Raw genomic sequence first — 22,482 nt, 5'->3', positions numbered from 1 at the left:
AATTGTTGTTTGCTTCTTACATGACCAATCAAATAGACCTTGATTGTACATGTAGCAAACTCCAGACGTACTTTTCCTGTCTGTAGTGTCACTTCCAAAACTTGCATCTGCAAAAATCTCAAGACCACCAGACTTCTGATTGTTAAATCTCAGTCTGTAATGCATAGTGCCTTTCAAATAGCGTGCTATGCGTTTCAAAGCTTTCCAATCCTTAACAGTAGGATTGTTAACTTGTCTGCTTAGCAAATTACAGCTAACAGCAATGTCAGGTCTTGAACATCTGGCAATGAAGTTTAGCTTGCCTAGCACACTTCTGTACAGTGTAGTGTCAGAAAATGCTTCTTCAGTGTCTTCTACCTGATAACCTGTTGTCATCGGTGTGTCTACAGGGTTAGCATCCATCAGGTTCAGTTTGCTTAACACATCAGCAATTTTCCGTGACTGGTGTACTAGAATGTTACCACTTTGATCTCTCTCTATTTCCAGAGATAGGTAATTGTTTACCTCACCAAGATCTTTCATGTCAAAGTGCTCTTTCAGTTGAGCTAGGGCATTATTGTACATTGTGACATCTTTCCAAAAGAATAAAATATCATCAACATAAAACAAACAGTACAGTTTCTTTTGCCCCTCCTCTTTGACAAACACACATGGATCAGCTTTCCCTTGCTTAAAACCTAGAGAAAACAATGCTTCAGTGAGTTTTGTGTGCCAACACCGTGCACTTTGTTTGAGACCATAAAGGGACTTCTTCAGAGCACAAACAAATCCCTGTTTTACCTGTACGCCATCAGGTGGATGCATATAAAGTGATTCACCTAGAGATCCGTACAAAAACGCTGTATTTACATCGTGGTGACTAATGTGTAGATTCTCCTCTGCAGCTAGCTTGAGCATAAGCCTTATGCTCTCATATCTCACCGTGGGTGAGTAGGTCTCGTGATAGTCTTCACCTGGTACCTGTGCAAAACCTCTGGCTACCAATCTGGCTTTGTGTCTGACTATCTTGCCATTTTGATCAGTCTTCGCTTTGAAGACCCATTTGCTTCCAAGCAGTTTCATTCCTGGAACTACTGGAACTAGCTCCCAAGTTTTGTTCCTTTCTAAGGAATCAAGCTCAGCCTTCATGGCATTTAACCATGGCTCAGCTTCCTTAGAATCCAAATCCTGGATTTCTTGGAAACTTGAAGGTTCAAATACCTTCTTGGAGCTTTTAACAGCTGCTACTGCTGTCTTAGCATATTCATCAGCAAATCTCTTTGGAGGTCTGCCTTTTGTGGCTCTTTGTGACCTGCGAATCAGCCTTTGGTCTTCAACACTCTCCTCTTCCTTCTTAGGAGAAAAGTGACCTATTGTGAACAATGGTTCTTCCAATTCCTGATCAGAGCTTTCAGAGGGTCGCATAGAGGCTTTCGCACTCTTGAAATCCTCTGAAGTATCCGATTCAGTTTCAGACTCAGAATCAGAACCTTCATCAGTGGGTGTGGGTTGTTGTTGCTTATCCTCAGTCTCATCACTGTCATCAGGATAACATTGGAAAATTCCCACATTCTCCCCCCACTTGGCATTGTACTCAACACTTCTTGTGAGCCTAATTGTCTTAGAGTCAGTCATCATTATTCTGTAAGAACCTTTCTGATAACCTAGAAATATACCATGCAATCCACGTTTGCCTAATTTGGAGCTTTGTGGTGAGTGAATCCACATATCAGAACCAAAAATTTTCATGTGTTTGATGTATGGTTTCTTGCCAAACATCTTCTCATAGGGGGTACACCCAATCGCTGAAGATAACCTGCGATTGTAACTGTAAACAAAACATGAGAGAGCTTCGGCCCAATAACTCTCTGGAAGATTTGCATCATGCAGCAAGGTTTTTAAACCTTGAAGCAATGTTTGATTTGCCCTTTCGCAAAGTCCATTCTGCCATGGCGAGCGAGGACTGGACAAATCGTGTTGAATTCCTTTCTCAGTCAGAAAAGCTTCAAACTGCTGAGAAGTGAATTCCCCCCCGCGATCTGTGAAAAGAATTTTTATCTTCTTACCATGCACATTTTCCAACCAAGCACAGAATTCCTTGAACCTTGGAAAAGCCTCTGATTTCTGCTTGAGATTATACACGTAAATATACCTGGAAAATGCATCAATGAGAACCATGAAGAACCTATTTTCACCCAAAGAGGGCGATAGTGGACCGACTAAATCAGCATGAACAATCTGGTATGGTTCTGTAGCTTGCCTACTAGACACCTTACCTTTCACAGCCATTTTCACCTTGTTTGCTGCGCATGCCTTGCACTTCATGTGGTACCTGCAGGGTTTAATAGTCATACCTTCAACCAAGGCAGGCATTTTAGAAACCGCCTCAAAATGCAAATGACCAAATTTTCGGTGAAAATCGTGAATACATCCTGCATGCAAACTTTTGTTAGAACCTGCAATGCAACAAGTCTCATTCTGCACAACATCATCATAATACAAAACAAACAAACGATCAACACATTCAGCATGCAATACATAATCGTTTTTCTTTGTGATGGTGCATTTCTTGTTCTTGAAGGAAACGTCAATGTTCCGTTCATTCAGCTGCATCACACTGAGTAGATTGTGTGTGGCATCTGGAACGTAAAGTACATCATGTATCGATAAGTCCAAACTGTGAAGAACAACAGTTCCGTAGCCTTGACTGGGGATCGTGTGGTCATCCGCCTGGTGAATCGCACCTTCCTGCGGTGTAAAAGACACGAACAGTCTCTTATCGTTGCACATGTGGTGGGTAGCTGCTGAATCAACAACGAAGAAAGATCTAGACGTCTTCTGGACCTTTGCGACCTTTGGAGTGAAGCGTGAGACCATTGCCTTGTGCTGCGTTGTCCTGGACACCGGACCTTTGCCTTTGCTTTGGCCTTTTCCACGCGATGAACCTCCGCTGCGCTGCTCTGTCTTGGCCCTGGGATATTTGCATTCCCTCTTCATATGGCCTAGACGTCCACACGAGTAGCATTTCACTGCCTTCAAAGCTTTGGCGCCCTCTGGTGGTTCCACTGCACTCTGGGATGACGTCTGTGAAGACTCCCCCTTACCCATGCAGCTAGCACCCCGGCGATCTGCTTCATTCTGGATCACGGCAGTAACAAAGGCTACTGTGAGCTGAGCAGTTGGTTGAACAGCAATCTGAGTGGCAACGGACTCCCAACTTGGATCCAAAGAATGTAGTATCATAAAGGAATACACAGCCTCTGGAAAGTTGAGTCCTCTCTGTTGCAGCTCGTGTCTCAGATTCTGCATCTCCATCAGATGTTTACGCACATCTCCACCTTCAGCAAGAGCCATATCATGCAGCTTTGCATAATAGTACATTGAGGAACCAGCTTCTGTCCTCAAGTGAGCCTGTCTTAAAGTGTCCCAAATTTCTCTGGCTGTGGTCTTTCCACGCAACAGACAGAGCTCTTCTGGGGATACTATCAACGTAAGCGTTCCCCGTGCTTTGGAATCCTTAGCATTCCAATCAGCTGTAACTGGAGCTGGGGGGTTGTCTGTAATAACATTAAACAGACCTTCTTTCCGCAGAACTGCCTCTGCATACTGCACCCAGTCCATGTAGTTATTCTTATTGAGCTTAGGAATCCCAAAAGCTTCAACCAGCTTTGTATTAGCCATTTTCTGCTGCGTCACAGTCCTGCAGCTTCAGCCAAAAGCACTTGTAAAAGTACTTTCGTTTTCCCAGCCATCCAAGCCTGTGAGCTTGTGCCTTTAGAGCCTTTGCCTGTCGCGGCAAAACGGCTTTAAAAGTTCAAAGTCCAGCCATAAAGCATAAACTAGGAGCTGGCAGGCTGCCAGGCTGCTCCGGGCAGCATGAGCACATACCTTCATCAATCAAACTCGACGCGCAGAGCAGATAACGCGATCCGTTCCTCTGTACCTCTGCCGGCATTCCGACTCGAATGCTGGAGTCTTTGATTCTCAGTTTGATTTACGTCTTTCTGGGCCCGTAACCAAAATGATGATATTGCAGAGTCCTTTCGCACAACGGAATGATGAATAGTACGTGCCACATGCTTTAAGTTGCTTTATTTTCAGTTCATTGTAGAGAATTTACAAACATGCATCTTGCCTCTGCGGGAGCAGAGAAGCAACCACCCTTCTCCTTGAACACCGAGAGAGAACAGAGAGAAAAAACAGGAAACCAGTGTACGTCACATCCAGCTTCCCATTCCCGTGGGAAAAACCCAACAGTGCTCTGACTGTGGAATGTAAACATTGTCTTGTGACAAGCACTTCGCTGCACAGTGAAGAGAGCAGAAACTAACATTGTATTCCACCTTTTATTCCAAGGAGCTGAAGAGTGGTGTACATGGTTCTCCTCCTTCTCAATTAATCTCCACAACAACCCAGTGAAGTAGATTAGGCTCAGAGGCAGTGAGTGGCCTAAGGACACACAGAGAGCTTCACGGCTGAGTTGGGATTTGAACCCTGGTCTCCCTGGTCTTAGTCTGATATTCTAACCACTACGCCATACGGACTTTCTCTTAGGCACCTCACACAAATAACTGCTTTTCCATTAGGAATGTGCAGCTCTGCGATTTGTTGCAGTCATTCATTTTCCCACAAAAGATAGGGATTGTTTTAATTATGAGGCTGTCATGTCATCATTTTGCAGTCCTGCTGATTGAAGGGCCAGCAGTAAAATGTACGCTTGGAAGGGTGCTTTTTTAGCACATGAGAAAAAGCGAAATTGGAATATTCTTACAACCCAGTGTTAATGAGAGGTTTCACCTGCTTGAGCTGACTGTCTTGTTTGTCAGGATCTGGGTCTTTCAGTCAAGGAAAATTAATTCGTATAAATAGCTTTACTTGGGTAGCTGAACAAAAAGATATAACAAGCCAGATCTGTGGTATGTTTTCGGAGCATGTATGAAAGTACAAAAGTTGGTGAATATAGAAACATAGACTTACAATATTGTTTTAACAGCAACCAAGGAGAAGAGCAAAGAATAAGGGCTACCACCAGTCAGTAATGGAAATGAATTACACATTTCTCCAGAATTTCTTTGATGTTAGAATTAGGCAGTTCTGTGCCTCAGGATGAAAGTGAATGAAGTATTAGTAGGAGCAGCCATCTCTAACTCATTTTTATTCCCTACTTTGGTAAATACAAAAGCAACTTGTATTTAAATGAGCAAACAGGCCCTTAGTTCCCAACCTCACCATTTAACATTTTACTTTACCTCATTAATTGAAGTTGGTGATCACTGATTAGTTAGCTAAAACTTGGCTGCTGCCACACAAGAACTGATGGTGCAACCCTAGAAGACACACATTGTAGCTGCGCAATGACGAGGAAGAATTGCAATGGCAGGCAAACACTTTTGCAAGGAAGTTGGTTTGCTGTTGCTTATTTCCTCAGGAGGAACCCTGATAATCTCCTGAGGGATCTTCGATTTCCTCAGAACGTTTGCAACACCCTGTTTTGGATATCCAGGAGCTGTAGTCATCCTTTTGGTGTGTGTGTGTTTTGTGTTCCTCCCACAGCTTTCCCATGAAAATCACACTCTTTACTGCTGAATTGGACCGTGGAAAATTTGATAGCCGTTTGGTCCAATTCAGTGGTAAACCAGTGTTTTCCTGGGGGCAAGTGGTGGGGCAAATGGAGGTGCACACATGCCCTAAAACACAATCTATCTGCTAAAAAGAGTGGGACAATTAATAACAATTTAAAAATTACCAGTTCATAACAAAATAACCGCCCAGTCAGAAGTAAAACATGGCCAGAATTGCAACGTAAAAATCAGACCTAATAGTTGAAAACTCTTAAAGTTCTAAGAAAATAAGATGCCTCATCTACTGGACCGCCCTGGGGTTTGGGTTCCATCAAGGAAAAGGCCCTCTCCCTTAATCAATAAGCACCCACAAACAGAGAATGCAGGAGCTAAAAGTATGTGGTATTTGAAATTGGTAAACCGAAGCAAGATGTTTTGCTCAAGACAAGCTGTATCTAAACACGACCTTGCCTCACCCCCAGTCTAGGTACCAAGAGCTTATCACGAGGCCAGTTTATGGGCTAGATTAGAGCATTTTTAAGCTATCAAGTGACTCTCCTTTTGTGAAGCAGTAATCAAGATTACTCCTTCCTTATCATACCAACATGATAAGAAAGAGCAAGAAACAACAGAAAAATTAAAACAAAAAACAGTGCGCATAAACTAGCATCACAATTGATCACATTGAAAATGGAAGCTCGTGTTGATGTAAACTGATTGTGTAAGTCAACCCTAATTTCCTTAGGACTGTAAACTGCAGATCCAGCAGACTTTATGAACAGGCTTTGAATATTTGTTTCCATGTTGATTTAGAGAAGGTGCAACAAAACAGACTAAATAAAGTTAGTAACTTTTCCTTATGAACAACTTACTGGTGGGGAGCCGTCACTCATTGATAAAGGAGCCTGCTACATTTGTTCCCATAGTTGCTCTGTAGGCGATGCTTTACATACTCTGTGCTTTAAATACATGAATGCAAAGTCTGTATCAAGGCGATCCAAGTTATGGACCAAGGAAATTATGCAAAGTGTCGTAGAATTATTTTGCTTCATTTTACCATCCTTCCTCTGGTCAAGTGGTGGGGTGGCAGATTGCAAGAAACACGAAAACTCTACTCCCTGACCTTGGGCAATTCTATTAGTTCTCTTGACCCTGAGATTTCATTTGGCATTGCCCACATTTGCACTCATGAGGACCAGAAACTTGCTTTTTGAAAATGAAACAAAAGCAGAGATGCTGTATGTCAAATTATGTGCCCAATGCAAAATTATGAACTACGTAAAAGACACACCAGCTCCCCATGTTTTGTGTTGCTTTGTCTCTAAGCATCATCTGCTCATTTTGCAGAATATTTTAGGAAATCTCTGTGCTTCTGCTACTACATGCAAATTCTTACTGTTGATATTTATGCCCCAGATTGCCATTCTGTGCAAGAGTCTGTTCATTTGGAAGGATAATATGCTTGATTGTCTAGCATCTGCTTCTCACCCTTTAAATCCTGGAATGCAACCAGAATTGTTTTTGTCCACTGCACTTCCAAGTTCAATACTATGCAATGTGGTGTGTGTGTGTGTGTCCTCTCCTATACACACCCAAAGCTTTTCTGTCCAGGGAAACAGAATTAGGTTTTTGAAGCCTATTCTTATTGCAATGATAGTGAAATAGGAAGAAACCAAGTCACATAAACTGGCAAGCTTAGGACGAGATGTAAGTTGCGCAAACTAGTTCTTGTAGAAAATATTTTGCGGGTTGTTCGAGGACAGGCACGGAGCGTGTCCCCCCCCCACCCTTGGATTTAAAAAAATAAAACTTCAAGGACACAGAAGATTAAAAACACCCAAATTGTGGACTTTATCTTCAAGACTTCTTAGGAAGGAGGTAGGGCAAATGACCACCTCAATACTGAACAACAGAACTAAATAATTTGTACTACTGTTTCAGGCATTGTCTGTGAAATGTTGGTGGGTTCCCATGAGGCAAGACACAGAGATAACAGCAAGAACCTTTATTGAACTACATAACTGGGAAACAGAAGCAAAGCAACTACTTATATACATTTCTGAAAGCCTGGGCCACTCCCACTCCCAATGCAATTGGCTGTCTAAACTTCCAATCTGCGAATCACGACTCAGAGTTCAAGGGCCAATGGCAGTGACCAAAATCCTGGCACGACCAAAATCCTGAAATGTTCTGTGATTGGACATGTATTGAATCAGCACACAGGAGCTCAGAATCCTTAGTCCAGACTCAAGCTCAGGCAAACACAGACCACTGAATACATAACAGTCTGCATGTTTTTTACCCGCTGTGGTAACAAAAGAAGTAGCTCTGCACTAAAGGAGGGTGGCCCCAGTGGCGTAGCGTGGGGGGTGCCAGGGGTGCCGGCCGCACCGGGTGCAACATCTGGGGGGCGCGCGCTCGCTGCCTCCGGAGTCGCCGAAGAGCCTCGGGCGCAGGCTGTAGCGGAGCCGCATGTCTCGCGGAACTGACGGGCTGTGCGCACGTCCGGGCTGAAGGCGCCCGGCAGGCAGCGGCTCTCAACGCTCGTCGCGGTCCCCACGCGTCAGGGCCATGGAGGACGCGCCAGGCAGCTCCTCCTCACAGCCCCGTCTCTGCTGGGCCATGTTGCATTTTCCTTGCCTCTCTGCCCCCCTCCTCCTCCGGGCAAGCGGCGTTGTTTGGGTGCCAGCACCAGCGGCAACTCACCTCAGATCACCTGACGCGGCAGGTTAGGGGTTGGGGGGGCCGCAAATTACTTGCCTTGCCCTGGGTTAGGGGGCGCAAATTACTTGCCTTGCCCCGGGTGCTGACAACTCACGCTACGCCGCTGGGTGGCCCCCTTCCCTCAACTGCCTGTTGTCTAGAGTGGAGTTGAGATGGTGTGAGAGCTAAAAGCTAGAAGCAGGGGAGGCTACAGGCTGAGCAGCTGGGAGACAGAGTCATGTCTGTTTTCTGCTTGAATCCAGGGCTGCAGCTTTGGGAGAAGCAAGACCTTATGGGGTGTTGATGCTGTGAGCCCCTTCATTGTAGGATCAGATTGTATATATGTGTAAATAAACCATATATCCTAAAGACGCCACAGTCTCCACCATCCCTCATTCTAAGGAAGCTGAACCCTGAGTAGGTAAGTGCATGGAACCCCTGGAGTTTTGCACTGCTCAGAGATTGGAGGGGTGTGTAACAATACTATACAGTGGTACCTCGGGTTACATACGCTTCAGATTACACACTCCGCTAACCCAGAAATAGTGCTTCAGGATAAGAACAGAAATCGGGCTCTGGCGGTGCGGCTGCAGCAGGAGGCCCCATTAGCTAAAGTGGTGCTTCAGGTTAAGAACAGATTCAGGTTAAGAATGGACCTCCGGAACAAATTAAGTACCTAACCCGAGGTACCACTGTATATAGCAACATCATTTACCGTATATGTTGCATCAGTTCACAAGAACCCCAGCTGCAACAACCCCCCCCCGCAAGATTCTGAATTGCAACAAGCTGTGAGAAAAGACAATAAATTATTGTCTAGAGAAAAGCATTTGGAAGAAGTGTTGGAATAAATATGTGGTTTTGGGGCTGGCGGGCAAGGCAAAGTTGAAATGAACAGTTTTTAAACGGCATTGCATTTTCCACATGGTATTCAGATCACAATCTCTCCTTGCCAAGTGGATTCCCATCACGAATATGTGGTCTTGCCTGTCACTTGTCACACAAAATGTCTCACATTCCTCCAGTGATTTGCCATAGCCTGTCAATCATCTCAGGTTCCAAGGCAAGAATCCCCCTCAACACATCCATCCTGCTGCTATTGCCTCTATTTTTAGCTCTCCAGCTGCCTCGGTGGAAGAAAGTTACAAAGGAGAAATGTGGTCATTTCTCAAGTGGTAACCTCTTCTCCCTTCCTTCTGCCAAGGAAAATAGGAAGGCTGTATCACTGTCTCCCTTCTGATTTTTTACCCAGGTGCTGAGTTATTTGCATCCAACAGCAAAGGCAGGAGAAAGAAAAGAGGTTAAAGCAGGTAACTGGTAACTCTGCAACTTTCTGGCCAGAATTGACAGATTTATTCAGCTCTTTGCAGAGCAGTTAATAAATTTAGACCATAATCAAAGTATATCTTCGAGGCCCAGTCAAGCCACCTTCGGAATTTGGGCATGCCATCCTGTTTGTTAAGGACCAAGTATACTGAATGTCTGCGCTCTGTCTCCTGGGTTGGAGTCAGTGATATTGAACACCATTGCAGGAAACCACAGAGGGGGAAAGTGCTCCTGTGCTCAGGTCCTGCTTGGGGTTTTTGCACAGGCTCTGTTCATTAGAGCATGCTGCTGTCAGTGGCAAGGTTGCAAGTTCGATCCCCATATGGGACAGCTGCTTATTCCTGCTTTGTAGGGGGTTGGACTAGATGATCGTCGGGGTCCCTTCCAGCTCTACAATTCTGTGATTCTATCTAGGTGGCCATTGTTGAGAAGAGGAGACTGGACTAGATGGACCTTCGGCCTGAACCAGTGATGCTCTTTTCATGCTCTCATGTCTTCCTGTTTTCCCATCCCTGTAGAGGAAAGGTGAGAGTTTGTTTACTGCTGTTGCCCCTTGAGCAATTGTTTTCCTTTACAGAGTACAGCTTGTTCCTCTGAAACAGTAATCTGCCTGGGTTCTTATTTTGTTATATGGCACAGTCTTTGGAAGCAGCTGGTGTTACTCTAAGTATGCTAAATGGCCATGCTGCTCCATATTTGTTTCCAAAGGGATGGCATATTGATGTCTGATAATAACAACAACACCATCAAGAAGCCGTGCTCCATTTTTTTGTTTCCAAAGGGGTGATATGTTGATGTCAGATAACAGTGTCATCAAGAAGCTGAACTAAGTCAAGCTGTCATGCTAAAAAGAGAGCCAGTGTGGTGTAGTGGTTAAGAGCGGTAGTCACGTAATCTGGGGAACCGGGTTCGTGTCTCCACTCCTCCACATGCAGCTGCTGGGTGACCTTGGGCCAGTCACACTTCTTTGAAGTCTCTCAGCCCCACTCACCTCACAGAGTGTTTGTTGTGGGGGAGGAAGGGAAAGGAGAATGTTAGCCGCTTTGAGACTCCTTAAAGGGAGTGAAAGGCGGGATATCAAATCCAAACTCTTCTTCTTCTTCCTTGCTGTGTGACTGCATTAAGGTAGGGGAGCCAGTGGATGTAGCATAGAATGTCTGTATTGATCTTGTTTTCATTTCCCGGCTATATCTACATACTAAATATGACATATTTCTGTCTCAGGTGATTATATAATAAAAGCTCATAAAACATATCCCTTAGCAGAAATGTTGGTCCTAGTGGAAGACACCCTTACATGTAACTGCCCCAGAACCCAATGCCATTTCTCATCCTTACATGTAACCCATTTCAAATGGCCTTCTGAGTAGAAAGTCTCATGCACAAAAACCCTTTCTACAGCATCATGAGAGAAAAGGGTTGGCCAAAAGGTTTTCAAGGTTTTCAATAAAATATACTAATTTGGATGGCCACTCCAAAATATACTAATTTGAATGCCACTGAGAGGTTGAGGAGAATTAACAACACATTTTCCCTGTCTCTCTCCAGACAGAGGTCAACATCCAGGATGACCAAAGCAGTTTATGTGCCAAAACCCCAATTGAAATGGATCTAGGAAATCAGCTTCTTCCAAGAGCACCTGGATCTGGTCCAAAATAAACATACAGGGATTGTCTGGGAAGCTGGAGTCCCCTTATTCTATCTGTCTTAACCTCTCTCAGCAAGCACCCAAACTTCCAACAGAAATGACCTGAGATGACATTGCAGGGGAAATTGAATAACTCATCACTGCAACATTTTGCCCAACCTTTTCTATTCTGCAGTTCTTAAAAACACAGTTTTGCTAAATGTTGCCTGGCATGACTGAGAACCCCATTCCATATAGAATTATGGATTTGTGAATGTGTGCTTTTAGAGAATGGAGACCTCACCTAACTCATGCACCAAGAGTAGTACTATGTTGAACTTCCAAGCAGTGCTCATGAGAATTTATTTTGAATTGTATCCAATTCATCCCTGCTGCATCTACCTCAAATTACTGTACCATATAACAAGCACTTTGCAACAAAAGCTTATTGTTGGTTCAAATGATGACCCTTAGCATAATAAAATGACTTCTAAAAAAATGAAGCCCTAAGTACCTAAATGAGCGATACTGTTTGTGTTGTCCAGAACCCATTTATACCACTGGAGGCCTTTTGGCAACTGCCACCGCTTGCAGTAATTGACAGATAAACCTTCCTACTTAGAACAACTTCCAAATTAGGAGAGTAATTTCATATCTACATGGGATAATGAAATAAGAGTCATATTGTCTGCATAAAGTGGCACTGGAATGCTTTGATTACCAACTAGGGAGGAGAAGAGAGCTCCTGCAACATTTATGTGGTCATTAAGTAATAGCAAGGCCAAAATGCAACCTTGTTTTACAGCCCATGATGCAAAAAAAAGGGGGGGGGATAATATGAAAGAAAGGATGCAAATTCATTTGGAATCTTAACATCAGTATTAGAATAGAGCTGTTGTAGAAGTAGCAGCAGTCCTTTATCCCAGTGTTTCCCAACCACTGTTCCGCGGCACACTAGTGTGCCGCGAGATGTTGCCTGGTGTGCCGCGGGAAAAATTAAAAAAATCGAAAGATTTTTTTTTTAAAAGTCAAATTTTCGATTGGGGCGCCGTCACTAGATGACCCCTGGGGTTCCCTCCCTCCCTCCCGCTCTGCGCCTCCCTCCTCCTCCTCCTCCGGGGAGGCCCTTCCTGGCTCTCGGCCAAGGCTTGGCGGCTGCCACTCACTCACTCACTCGCTCGCCCACCCGTCCCTCCATCCCTGCACCCGGCCTCTCCCCCTCCGTCCCCGGCGCGGGGGCTGCTGGGATCCGTAGTCCCCTCGCCCTTGGGCTCCGCGCCCGCGCGGGGTGCACAAACTACGTTTCCCAGCGTGGCCTGGTGGGCCGGGCGTTTTGTTTGAAGCGCTCTTCTCCCGGCCATGGAATGAGCGCGGCGGCGGCGGCCGGGCGGGCAGGGGCTCTTCCGCGCAGACCCCGCGCAGCCTGCCTGCGCCCCTGCGGAGATCGGGTGGCAGGATAGAGCCCGGGGATCCCCGCGGAGGCGGAGCGGCGGAGGCGGAGGCTGCCCCCCAGGTAGGGCTGCGTCGGGGTGTGTGTTTATTTTTGCAATGCTGCATCCGCGCCGGAGGGGACGCATCGGACCGCGGGGAGACCCCTTGGCGGGCGTGCAAGGCAATGCATGCGTGCAGGCGTTGCATGGAGTGCAGTGCAATGCAATGGCAACGCGGCGCCCTGCATGCATGCATGCAACTTCCACCGGTGCTCCGGACTTGGCAGGTGAGGGGGGTCCCCAGTGGGCGGCAGAGAGAGCCGGGAGGGCGAAGGGGAGCCGGGGGGGAGCAGCGCTGCTCCCCAAGCCGAGCCCGGGGGGAAACTTCGGCGTCGTTGCGCCGGGTGTTGGAAGCGGAGGCTGGCGGGGGCCCCTCACCTGCAAAACCTGGTCGCCTCTCATATATTTCGTGCATTGCATTCATCACCCACTTTCTCCTCCAAGGAGCTCCCGGGGGCGCGCGTGGTTCTCCCCGTGTTATCCTCGCAACAACAGCCCTGGAAGGTGGGTCAGGCGAGTGGCCCAAGGGAGCACCCAGGGATTGTCCTGGCCAGGTGGGGTGATTCGAACCCTGCTCTCTGCCCAGTCTTCGTCCTCATTTAGCCCCCACATGTGCATGACTGTGCATGACTGAGGTTTCCCCCCCTCGTCTTGGCTATGGTGTGAGTCTGTGCTGTTAATTAATGGGGTTCTGCCTTCGGAGAAGATGAGCCAGCCCTCAAGGAGGTGATTATGTAATTTGCTAGCAATTCATGTCCCTCCCGGCGTGACGCTGCGCGCTGACGTCACGGGGCTGTAATGGTGGTGTGCCTCGAGATTTTTTTCATGAAACAAGTGTGCCTTTGCCCAAAAAAGGTTGGGAAACACTGCTTTATCCAACCAAGTAACTGCTTGTTCTCCCCCGCCCTCCCCTTAGACACTGCTTGTGAACAGAATTACAGGCAGATGAGAGATGGACAAATGCAACGTGCAGCTTTTTTGCTGGGCGGCTAATATAGTTCTGAATAAGATAATTCAAAACGAAACACTGCTCAATTGTGCTAACATCCATTGAAAAAGCCAGTCTGCATTGGGGTCACAGCCTAGTTTGCTTTGACCTATTGTGAGGAATTTATGCGGATTACTAGCACATCAGTTTGTGGAAACCTGGTCACTATTCTTCACACATAAATAAAGCCCAATTTCCACCACTGCCACCTCCTCTTCCTATTCTACATGCCTTTTTGTCATAATGTACTTAAATTGATTTCTGATGTAACTATTTCGTTAATGTTTTAAAGACAAGTTTCTTTGTTTGGTGTGGTTTTACAAACTGAACTCTAGTATTTTTAAACTGTTTACACAATGCACTGTTACAGATACACATTATTTTTTAAAAAACAAAAACCTAAGACAGAAAAAAATGTGTCTGCAGCAAAGCAACTTCAGAGATTACCCTGGGCCCCTCCAGACTGGTGCTTTATTGTAGGGATATCCTGCAAAATATTATTGGCACAATAAAAGCAGGCGAGTGTTGGGTTTATTCCACTTTAGTTTGTTCTGTGATGCTCCCCAGTTATGCTACTACATTATTTCTGTGTGCTAGGAAACCAGGAACAGTGTAACCAACCAAAACCTTTGCAGGCTGAAACAGTATTGAAAGCAACAACATGTGTGACTGCTGTCATAGCATCATGAGCAGAAATAATCAGGAATGTGCCATATAAAGGGCATAAGAAGTGGCCCCATATTATATGTATCCCAAGATAGTTGCCAACAGGACAAAGCAAATTGATGTATGAAAAGATAACTGCTTCATATTTAGCCCTTTACTGCTTCTACCAGTGACCCCAAAGTTGTCTGCATTGTTGAACTGACAGTAGTCATAAGATGCCACCTAAAAAAGCTACAATTAGGAGTGCTGTATATTTATTCAGGTCTGGAATCTCTTTATTCTCCACTGTGGAGGATGACAGACCCTGAAGATATTCTCACAACTGGTGATAAGACTGTCATTTGGAGTCAATTAGCACTTCATAGGGATGTCATGCTTTGTTTCCTGCAGCCATAAACTATATTGGTGGCAAGGAATGTGTTTTCAAGCACCCAGTTAGCACCCAGTCAATCACACCTCCCTGGAACATCTCCACCATACATTCCCAATTGTTTGTTGCTATACTTCTTCCTTTCACTCTTGTATAAGTGGCAGTGTAGCCTCTGCAACTGTGAGTGCCACTTAAAAGTCTGAATTGGCTCTTAAAATGGAATCAATGTTTCCTGATGAGACACAGTTAAAACTGGGCAGAAGCCATTTTTCATTCAAATGCACCTTGTGGTCAATATCTTCTTTTTGTTCAAGCTATCTCAATAAAAGATTTCTCCCTGTATTTAATCTCACTTTATTATGAGAGTCTGTGGAATAATAATAATAATAGGTAAATATTAAACATAATTTAATTAAGCACTCTCTTCTTGTCTTGAATAGAACTGAGATCTGCTAAACAGTGGTGGAATATGTGTATCTGCTGTTGACCCCTTGCTGTTAGAATTGGCTCCGGTTTAGCATTATTGAATACAAGTGCCTTTTGACAATCTCTTGTTATCATGTTAGGTGACTCTTACCGCTATGTGATTTTCACCCACTGTTAAACGGAAAATCCTTTTAAAAGGTGAAACAAGGATATCCCAGTCAAGGGAAGAAGGCCAGCCTGACCCCATTCATCAGCAAGAGATGGAGCAGCTCCAGGAGTCTCTTGCTTCTCCCCAGGGCCATCTTTACCCGGGGGTGCAAGGGGTGGGGGGCACATTCAGAGGTGGGGAACGTTGCATTAGTTTTCCTGATTATAATGCTGGCACTTTTGTCCTGTTTTCTAACGTTCCTGTCACACTGCAGCAGCTGTTGAGTTATGGAAATGTGGCTTTTTGACTGATATAGCAGCATGTTGTGCTAAATATCATCCACACCAGTGGGTGTGGCATCACACAACAACGAATGTCATTGGACAGCGTTGCTACTCCCCTACCATTTTGGCACATGCATGCTTCTGTTCCCTTCATGATTCCCCCATGAAAATGGCAGGAAAATAACTGTATGCTGGTACTCTGCCCCAATTTTTGTCACTTTGCTCCCACAATTTTACAAGCCAAAAGGGGCTGCAAATGGATTTTTGCCTGAAGCAAATAAAATGTAAATGAGTATCAAGCATGTGCCATATTCCATTAGTTTTCAGGAAGGGGCATTTACGTCATGTAAAATCTCAGATATAATGCAGAAATGAACAGTTAAAGAAATATCAAATAAATAGAGTAAACAGCAATGTCAGTGCAGCCTCACCTCCAACAGCCAATTGCCTGGGGACTGCAGGTGTGAGAGGAAGCACACTTTTTACCTCTCACACCAGCCGGAGGAAAAAGGGTTGATAGGAAGTGGCATCCCCTGCCTCTTAGGAAAAAGATCACAAGACCTACCTGGTTCCATCCATGGGCCAAAGAAAGAGCAGATGTTTAACCAGTCACTGCCATAAGGAGCATTTGTCAACTATGTCTGTTGCCTTAGGACTGAATAAGTGAAATGAAGAACATTCTGGTCTCTGCCACCTACCAAATAGACAAGGACTTCTGGGTCCATGGCAGCACCTCTGTCCAAGCAAGACCAGCCTGGTCTCAACCAGATATAAGTGCCTGGTTGTAACCCATCTTTTTGATAACCATAATATGCAGGGGTTAACGCAGGCATAGGCAAACTCAGCCCTCCAGATGTTTTAGGGACTACAACTCCCATCATCCCTAGCTGACAGGACCAGTTGTCAGGGATGATGGGAGTTGTAGTCCCAAAACATCTGGTGGGCCAAGTTTGCTTATGTCTGGATTAAAGTGTCCAGCTAGGAATTTGGAAATCAGGGTGCAAATCCCGTCAGCCATGAAGCCCACTGGGTGTGATCTTGGGCCCATCTCTCTCTCAGCCTAACCTGCTTCACAAGGTTGTTGTGAGGGTATAAGGGAGGAGGGGAGATGTGTAGATGCTACCTTGAACTCCTTGCAGAAAAGGTGGGACATAAATGTAATGATAAGTAATAATAATAATAAATCTTAAAAATTAAAAAGCAGAGACATCACCTTGCCAACAAAGGTCCATATAGTTAAAGCTATGGTTTTCCCAGTAGTGATGTATGGAAGTGAGAGCTGGACCATAAAGAAGGCTGATCGCCAAAGAATTGATGCTTTTGAATTATGGTGCAGGAGGAGACTCTTGAGAGTCCCATGGACTGCAAGAAGATCAAACCTATCCATTCTTAAGGAAATCAGCCCTGAGTGCTCACTGGAAGGACAGATCCTGAAGCTGAGACTCCAATACTTTGGCCACCTCATGAGAAGAGAAGACTCCCTGGAAAAGACCCTGATGTTGGAAAAGATGGAGGGCACAAGGAGAAGGGGACGACAGAGGACAAGATGGTTGGACAGTGTTCTCGAAGCTACAAACATGAGTCTGACCAAACTGCGGGAGGCAGTGGAAGACAGGAGTGCCTGGCGTGCTCTGGTCCATGGGGTCACGAAGAGTCGGACATGACTAAACGACTAAACAACAACAACAACAACAAATCTAGAATTGTCCAATTAACATATTTCTTCTCTGCATTCCCTTTTATTTTTTGTTTGAGCCTGTCTCTCGTTTTTTTAAAAAATGGTGTAAGCTACTTTTGAAAACAATATTTGTCTGAATAGTGAGACAAAGATACAGGAAATATTTTCATGCTTCTCATTCCGTGAGCCAAACACTACAATGGCTGCATCCTGAATAACAATACATGAAAGCAGGAGAGGCTGGGCTCAACTAGAGGGCTCTGTGTTCTTGTTGGTGACACAGCATTCCATTGCACCCATCAGCCCACATTTTGCCACTTCCCACAAACCCTCAAATGCGGGTGGTGCTGTGGGTTAAACCACAGGGCCTAGGGCTTGCCAATCAGAAGGTCGGCGGTTCGAATCCCCGCGACGGGGTGAGCTCCCGTTGCTCAGTCCCTGCTCCGGCCAACCTAGCAGTTTGAAAGCACATCAAAATGCAAGTAGATAAATAGGTACCGCTCTGGCGGGAAGGTAAACAGCGTTCCTTACGCTGCTCTGGTTCGCCAGAAGTGGCTTAGACATGCTGGCCACATGACCTGGAAGCTGTACGCCGTCTCCCTCAGCCAATAAAGCAAGATGAGCACCGCAACCCCAGAATCGCTCACAACTGGACCTAATGGTCAGGGGTCCCTTTACCTTTACCTTACAAACCCTATCTCACCAGAAGTTGTGTGCACCTGGGACTATGTAGTGGCAGAACGGTGCAGAAATGTTACAAGATGATCAGATGCTGGCTCTGGGGAGCCATCCCAAGATGATGAAATGTCTCACTTGGATGGTAGATATATGCTGCATCATACATCTCTCCAGACTCTTTGGAATAAAGTGCCACAGTTTAAACAATCTCCTTTTTCCCTGAAAAAATCATCCACCATTGGTGCAGAACCAGAGGCAATTACTTTTCTTCTGTGACCACAGTCAATATGTGGTACTCTGTTTCCAAAAGTAAATGTTACTGAACTAATGTGAGGAGCTTTTTTTAGTTCCAAGGTGGCAGCATTAAAGCTCTCAGATCTGGAACTGCTGAAGAACAAGGCATGGTTTTGTATATATTTGTAAATGTGAAAGAAAGGGCAATCTGTTTTTTAAAATGCAACTCCTTCTCATGCCAGTTACCATGTGGTCAGGGAGGCAAAATGTGACTTCTCAGTTGTACATCTTCTGGAAGAGAAGAAATACTCTGCTCTCTTTTGGATTGGGCTGTATTTACTTTCAGCAAACTGGGAAGCCAGTGCCATTTTAGCTTAAAAGGAATGCTCACATCATTATACTGGAATCTAAACTACACGTGTGACGATCTCTGGAAATAAAAGAAAGTGCTTCACACAGCACATAGTCAAACTATGGAACTCACTCTCACAGGAGGCAGCAATGGCCAACAACTTGAATGGCTTTAAAGGAGGATTGGACAAATTATAGGCACAATAGCTATGCTCTGCCTCTATGGTTGAATCTTCTGTTGGATTATTTTGAAATAACCTGCTTGAAGGAATGCATATGACAAACAGTGCATCAGATTAAAAAATGAAAATGGACATTGCAGGCAAAATCAGTGAGCAGAATACTAGATTTCTGTTCAGTCCTACAAATGCTACATGATTCTCCCCTCCTGGCTCTAATATCATTAACTGCACTAGGAGTAAGGTAACCTATTTTGTGCATTTGCTTTTACAAAGACACCAAACCATTCTGCAAGGGAGTTTGGCCTGGTGTTCATGGAGCTGCTGGACAGGCTTCCTTCTATGTACTGACCAGATACCAACCTGCTTAGCTTCAAAAATGGAGCTACATCAGGCATAACAACAACAACAATTTATTATTTATACCCCGCCCATCTGACTGGGTTTCACCTGCCACTCTGGGTGGCTTCCAACTGAATATTAAAAACAATACAGCATCAGACATTAAAAACTTCCCTAAACAGGGGCGCCTTCAGTTGTCTTTTAAAAGTAAAATACCGGTAATTGTTTATTGCCTTGACATCTGCTGGGAGGGTGTTCCACAGGGCAGGCGCCACTATTGAGAAGGCCCTCTGCCTGGTTCCCTGTAACCTCACTTCTCGCAGTGAGGGAACCGCCAAAAGGCCCTTGGCGCTGGACCTCAGTGTCCGGGCTGGATGATGGGGGTGGAGATGCTCCTTCAGGTATACAGGCACCTTCAGATCTTTCTCAGCCTACTGAGCTCATACCTAACCATTCTGCTGCATGGCCAAACTGCAAACTCATAAGCAAGGCAGCTCAGAAAGGTCAATAGAAACAGAAAGAGCAGGGTGGGGAACCAGCCTTATTTTTGCATGTGTCTAGAGATCTAATCAACATCGCCCCCACCCCAATGCCACCCACATGCTGAGGTTAGTAAACACCTGGGCCATCATGATCCTTAAACAAACTGTTCACAGAAGAGCTTGTTCCAGATGCACTGTTCCCACCCACTCATTCCAGGATTGCACGCAGCCACCTCCTCTTTCCTTCTTCCTCTCCTCAAGCCTGATAGATTAAAAGAAGAGAAAAAAAGAGATGAGGATTTTGGTTGTTAGCTTGCACCTTTCTAATAATAGCCTTCTAGCCAGACCTTATCAGTCACAGCTTGGTAGGTCTGTTCAGCAGGGCTGCCTCTGTTCTCTGCCAGATCCCTTTTAAATCTCTCTTTATTGTTGCCATTTTTCTCAGATCACATTACTAAAAGCTGCAGCATCCTGGGGAGAGGATATCGAGGGAGACGAGTTGAATGTGTTTGTGCTGGAAAATATGGGGAGACTCACACTCACAGGCACGCTGCCTCCTTGTATCCTTCAGCCAGCCGAGAGTTAACAAAATGAAGAGCTCTCATGGAGGCAGAGGGTGTTTTCGGCAGTGAAAGGTGAATGTGTTACTGGATGTTAAGAGAAACGGTTCACTCATCTGTCCACCAGGAGCCTGTGGTTTGAGCTTTCCACATTTGAAGATCCAGGCTTACCGGTACATACAGCAAAACTTCCTTTCGCAAGCCTTATCTGTGCATCCAGCTGGGGAATCTTCTGCTCTCTTCACACATGGCTGGGATTTAACTGAGGAGTGGGGGATGCTGCTGTGAGGAGTTCCCCTTTAGATGGATTTTTGACAGGACTCCCTCAGGTTGTCTGGATGAATGAGTGCCTTTCAGAGCCGAAGAAGGTAAGCCTTCCCACTGTTACTATAAGCATTCCAGTTAGCATCCCTAGGGACCACATACACAAGCCTGGCATTGTGCCTCTTTCACACTGGGGAGATTGGAACCGGTTCTCTCTCCACGCCCTGGCTGTGGAACCAGGTATATAACTTAATTGTTTTTAGTCTTTTTTGCTATAAAAACAACAACAATCCAAAAAGCATGCATCATTTTGACAAGATATAATATTTTCTTTGCATGGTTTAATCTGAGAGGTGCCCATGTGGTAGTTCAAATGCCTTATCTAACATGTTTGTCTATTCCTGGAACCTCAAAGTTATTGCCAGACGTTGTGGTAAAGCTATTAACATGGACTTACTGCCAAAAAATAAATAAAAGGTGTAGAATGACTGACTTTTATGTGTTTGCTGATGATGGTCTTGTAGGAAGCAGGTGTAACCAAATGTCTGGTCCTCAGGTAAACTGCTAGGAAACAAACATACTTGCATTTAATGTTTAAGTAAATGGTGCAAAAGACTTGCTCCCACTAATGTCCTGACTTGAGAAACCAAGCTTTCCATAGTCTAGTTAATATTTCAGCTGTGCCTTTAAAGAAAAGGGCAAAAGACAGTTTATGGAGTTTCATGTTTTATACTTTATAGTGTTGCACCCAAAAATGGATAGGATGTCCCTATCTTTTTTTTCAGGTAATTAAAGCAATCAACATAATAAGCCACACGTTAAGGCAAATACTGCTTAGTTTGCATACAACAGTGAAAGGTTTGGATAAAAAAGTGAACTTTTTTTGAGAATAGCAGCTTTCATCCTGCGGTGCTCTGAAAACATAGCAAAAATATCCACAATGAAGTGTTCCTCTTGTGCAACTCAAAGGTGATTCTGGCAGCGAAAGGTGGGTCTGTAAATGGATGTCAGAAAACAACTCCCTCTTCCGTCCACCACTAGCTTGCGGTCAGAGCTTCTGTATTTTGAGGATCTATGTCAGGCTGCATATAGAAAACTATTTGCAAATACATGAGCCTCAGCTATATCCAGCGTCATCTGCAAGATATATTTTGGTTAAAGGGGTCAAGAGGCTAATTTTTGAGTGGAGGTTGGGTGACTCAGAAAAAATGAAAGCAGTATCTGCTGAAGTCTCAGTTCTTAAATCAAGATAGGATTTCCAGTAGTTGTTGTCTGGGGGAGTTAGAGAGCTAAGCCATACACCTACATCTTTCCTCCCCTAGTTCCTGTCTCCTCCACTGTCAACTCATTTAACCCTGTTTTTTTATTTTTTAAAAAGGCAAGCCATGCAATAGAGCAGTGTTCACAAAATTCAACTGAGCAAATCTTTGGTGAAATTTTCAAGGTTTCTTTCCATGCAGAAAAATCTATCAAATATATGTTTTACTGTGAGCTACATGCTCATTTACAGTACAGTGAGCCTTTTTTATATATATATAAAGAGTATGTATAGTTGGAATTTGCAAACCTGAACAGATGGATCTTCTTAGCTGAAACAAACATTTTAATGAATTCAGTAATGGTTTTTTTGCATGGTTTCCACCCCCTCTCCTTCCTTGTTCCTATTTCATCTAGAGTCGGGTAAAAATGTTTTGCAAATTCAGCAGCACACTTTGTTGGGATTCCTGGAAGAGATGCAGTCTCTATGAATATATAAAACACTTTCCCTTTTTGAGGTCTGAGGCAAACTCGTCAGTAATATATTTTTGCATGCAGAACATGTTGCTTGCTCCATACTGTTCATTTATTCTGCAAGCTGGGGATAGTTCCCCCCTTATTAGCATTGGGTGGTCAGATCACTCTGTTCCAGACTGCTCAGAGTTCAGCTGGGGGCAAGCAATGATAATTCGTATGCAAGCTCTGAAAGGAAGCACAAAGCAAAGAGTGGGTGCTTCACAATGGAAATACGGGTTACTTGTAAACACCTGGGCCCAGCATCCTTTTCCGAATGTATTTGCCACAGGTGGGATATGGATCAATCCTAAAACAAGTGGACCTGTCCTATACAGTCAGGTCAAAGTCTATGTGTCCATGAGAAGACGTATCA

The 22,482-nt window shown here is 44.8% G+C and overlaps 1 protein-coding gene and 1 long non-coding RNA gene across 2 annotated transcripts in view; both read left to right on the top strand.

Moving 5' to 3' along the window:
• The first annotated feature begins 8,375 nt into the window (after nucleotides 1–8,375).
• LOC309519891 lies at nucleotides 8,376–12,007 on the top strand. The gene is made up of 3 exons (XR_014214056.1): nucleotides 8,376–9,553; nucleotides 9,984–10,094; nucleotides 11,118–12,007. It is a non-coding gene; the product is annotated as an uncharacterized lncRNA (long non-coding RNA).
• An 8,029-nt stretch (nucleotides 12,008–20,036) lies between these two features.
• GRAMD1B (GRAM domain containing 1B) overlaps nucleotides 20,037–22,482 on the top strand; it is a 216,095-nt gene continuing 213,649 nt past the window's right edge. Inside the window, exon 1 of the mRNA XM_082200951.1 lies at nucleotides 20,037–20,440. The gene's annotated coding sequence lies outside the window, so the exon portion shown is untranslated. The remainder of the gene's footprint in view (nucleotides 20,441–22,482) is intronic.

The sequence above is a fragment of the Podarcis vaucheri genome (assembly GCF_965113315.1).
Source record: "Podarcis vaucheri genome assembly, chromosome: 15".
In the NCBI taxonomy this organism is placed as follows: Eukaryota; Metazoa; Chordata; class Lepidosauria; order Squamata; family Lacertidae; genus Podarcis; species Podarcis vaucheri.
The sequence above is the reverse complement of the archived record's forward strand: the minus strand, read 5'-3'. Positions and strand labels throughout refer to the sequence as shown.